Source organism: Macadamia integrifolia, unplaced genomic scaffold, assembly GCF_013358625.1.
Source record: "Macadamia integrifolia cultivar HAES 741 unplaced genomic scaffold, SCU_Mint_v3 scaffold2405, whole genome shotgun sequence".
Classification (NCBI taxonomy): domain Eukaryota; kingdom Viridiplantae; phylum Streptophyta; class Magnoliopsida; order Proteales; family Proteaceae; genus Macadamia; species Macadamia integrifolia.
The window spans coordinates 42,211-46,271 of NW_024868693.1; the positions used below are offsets into that span (position 1 = coordinate 42,211).

General features: G+C 39.3%; 1 long non-coding RNA gene across 1 annotated transcript; it reads left to right on the top strand.

Moving 5' to 3' along the window:
* Positions 1–786: 786 nt before the first annotated feature.
* LOC122066460 lies at positions 787–3,262 on the top strand. Its single transcript, XR_006136362.1, has 2 exons — positions 787–1,035; positions 2,982–3,262. It is a non-coding gene; the product is annotated as an uncharacterized LOC122066460 (long non-coding RNA).
* Positions 3,263–4,061: the final 799 nt, after the last annotated feature.

The following is a 4,061-nucleotide window of genomic DNA, read 5'->3' on the forward strand; positions in this document are numbered from 1 at the left end:
CAAAAAATACATTTTTTTAAGGAAAATCAAGGGTATTTTTGCCCGATACGAGTCATCCAATACTATATCGAGTTTTGAACTGGCTAATACTCGTTCCAATACCATACGCTAATACTATGCTAGCATTGGCCGCACTCCTAGCTAAAGAACCACTAAAGATTTCTCTATCCAGGAGTGTGGCTCTTACACCAACATGGAGGCCATTGGGATAGCTATAACATCCTAAATTTTGAAACCACTTAGTCCCAGAGATGGAACTGGACTGAGAAAGGGAATGCTAAATTGTGGAGTGTGGACCCCATGGATACAACCATAGAGTTGAATAGGGAAGAAACATGCAAAGAAGAGGGCCACGTAAGAAGGGTGAAATGGCCTAAGGGTGTGAGGAAGGTCCCACATATGGTGGCCTACCCTAAATAGAGGTTAGGACGACTATGAATCCAAAATTAGGGCAACCGGCAGATTGCCATCTGACTAATGTGCCAGCCAGTTTCAATGGCAGAATGCCCAGAAATGAGATTTTTGAACTGTGGGCCCCACCATTTTACGGGGTAATTCCACCCATTTCTACCATGTGTAGGGGTATGTTAAAGAGTTTTAATGCATCAAACTGTATATCCAACCAATAACCCTATCATTAGTTATTCAATTTTAAACAATTATGAAAAATGTGTTTTTCTTAAAAGTGCTTTGCCAAATAGACCCTAAGGTCTGTTTTAGGTTTTTATAGAAGGGGCAGAGGTCTACTGCCTTCCTTTTGATGCTTTCATATGCAGAAAACAAAGAGGGAGAAGAAAGAAGAAAAGAAGGAGAAGGGAAGGAAAGGAGAAGGAAGAAGAAGAAGAGAGAGAGAGATACTGCTCTCCCTACTACTGCTGCCCCTCTTTGCTGCTACTGTTGCTACTGTTCTTGCCCTTCATATATGCTTCTAGTGGTAAAAGGAAGCTGCTAGAGGGTGCTGCCACAGCTGGAGATGGATTTGGAGTTGGATAGCTCCTATTGGATATACCTGCACACCTCAAGAACCCCAGGAAGGTAAACAACCCAACCTATTCATGTGATTTTAGCCAGAATAGGAATCGGCCAGGGGTAGGTTAGGTCAATAAATGAAATTAGGGGTGGCAATTTACTTGTGGAAACTTAGTATAGCCCTCCACAGCAAAAGCCCCAATTCTTGAGCCCTAACTGAGCCCCAATTGACTGCAGGGTTGACCCAGAAACCCTAAACCATAGGGCTTTTCTTAATTGAACCCAATTAATAGTAATTGGTGGTGGGATTGACCCCCATATGATCTTATCTATGACCAGGGACAGACAAAAAATTTAGTCAGTACACCCAGGGAGCAAATTGGGTGAACTACGCCAATTGACCCAATAAAATATCCCAGAGACCAATATTGAAATTGGAAATTGGGTCATAAGGTGTAAAAATTTTAAAATATTATGTGTAGGATGTAATTCAGGTGTAGGAGTTGCCCGACAGAACTCTGCCCAAGAGAAGGCAGGGTATTAGGCTGAAAATAGCCTATTCTGCTAGGGGAACCGGCTAGCTAGTTTTTCCCTGACAGAATAGTGATGTTGGGGCAATGTTGATGCTCGATAACCTGTGGACTTTGAGTATGTAACCCGACTTTTGTAGTAATGATTGTATGATACAAAGGCATGAATTATGACTAAAATAGGGGAAAAAAATACCAGAAAGGGGGTTATTTTTGAAATGTCAATATTTAACCTACCTACGCTTGAAAACCCCATCCAAGTGCATTTATGAGCCAAGGACAGTACAAGTAAGTCCAGTTAGGTAATTAGAGACCTAATATCTATGGGTCTATTCAAATGGTTCGGGAACGGACATATTGATCATGTAGGTTGGGTAAATGACCTGTACAGACATTGGAAGCCAGACTGTATACTAGCTTGGTCAACTGAGGGAATATTAACCTAAGGTCAGTGTGCTCCTTATTAGCTGAATGTGGATTCCAGTATGGAAATTCAACAGAGATCATGGAAGTAAGATTATTGAATGATTATTAAAAATAAAACTTTACTTAATGTGAATTAGTTACTTAGGAACCTTAAATGTACCCAGTGAGGATACGCGTGATCAGGGATTTAGCAAAAGAACACCAAATTTGGGAATCACATGAGTGGGTGTTTGACTTATTTATGGAGTATTTTGATATTTTCAGTGATGTGTGCCATGTGGAATGTGGTGATTACTGTGTTATGGATTACTTTATACAAAATCTTATATTTCAACTGTTGCATGATATTATCAGCTTGGATGTGATCAAGGTTTTATGGATGTATAGTATGATAGTTGTGCGGTAATAGATATAATGTTACCGGTCTAAAGCACAGTGTGGCTAAGGTTCTTTCCAATACTGTGGGATTAGAGGTCAGTCTTATAGGTATGACCACAGATGTATGTGTGATGCTATGGATGCTATGGATGCATGTAGATGCATATAGTTAGGATCACATCCCAGTGCTATAACCCCTTGTCAATAGGGGTAAGGTATTAGTTAATCCCACTTGGTGGTAGGTCGCAGAAGACTACTACGCCTAGATACGACGTACTGAATATTGAGAGGACACAACATGGTACGATGTATTGTACACATGACTATCGGACAACATGGGAGACCGATAACAGTGTGAGATTCCAGGACCATGACTGTCAGGGGTTAGCTGGGGGACTGAGGTTCTTTCCAGGATTGGATGACTCTTGCTTGCAGCTAGCTTGCATCTCTAAGGCCCGACATACTAGGAAGGGGATGCCACCTACGTTGCTTATAGCATTTATACCTATACGTATTTGAGACAGTAATTAGAATGAATAATTATAATTAAATGGATCATGTGGTTGTGCATCTATAATATTACTAAGAGAGTGTGTTCGTGTCATGATGTTGTGTGTGCTTGCATACTCACCCCTTACTGGACTATATAGCTCACCCCTCATTGATATATCCTTTTAGATGGCGGAATCAGAGCTGAGATGGACAAAAGATCAGTACGGTTGTTTGGCTGTGTCTAAGAGACGCATTGTAGCTGGATGGATATCCCTTCTATTTATCCTTTTATTTTGTTATCAATGGGTTGTAAGATTTATTTATTATTATTGTAACCTGTGGATTTTAATTTATTGGGCATGTAATTATAATTATCATTATAGTTTGATTGCCACGTATATGCTTCCTATGAATTTTATATGTGCACTCTGATTTTGATAGATGATCTCAAGTGGTTGGTTTGGTTATTACATTGTGTCTGTGATCCTGAGTATTGGTAGCCTCAATACCACATACCTTAGCCATATTTGGGGCAAGGTGTGACAATAGCACACCTAGAAGCATAAATATTGTGGGCATTTTTGCCTTTCATGGGGGTGGGACAATCATTTTGCTCCCCCTCTATCTGGGCGTACCCCCCACACTCTCAGACAAAGTTCTTTGTTCCTCACATATATCATACTACTATATAAAAACACGAAGTGGCAAATCTTTCGCATGACAATTTTGTCCTTTCTTCTTCTTTTTTTTTTTCTTATCATATATTAATTTCATCATCCATTTTTACTAAAACTCTCTCTCCATTTTACTCTCACACGTCTCCCTCCACCATCTATCTTTTTTTCCACTCAAACTCTTGTACATATTCATCCATCTCTCTCTCTACCACTTCTCTTTTTAATTTGAAATTGCTTTCTCTCCCTCCCACTCTTACACGTCTCCATCTTCCATCTATCTTCTTTTCTTTTTTTTCATTCACACTTTCTTCCTCCTTTCCCTCCCATTTCTCTTTTTAAGCTGAAATTGCTAGTAAACCTTCTTTATAAAACTAACAATACTTTTATTTTTAATATATAAAAGAACCTTTTATGATCCCGTCTTTCCCTCCCATTAACCTTTTTCTACTGAAACTCTTCCTCTCCCTTATGGCTCACACTCCTAACAATAATAAATTCTTTCCTAAAATTCCCTCACTCTCGTACAATTTGCTGGAAATACACAACCACCAAATCACATATTATATATTTTTGGATTTCCTATTACGTG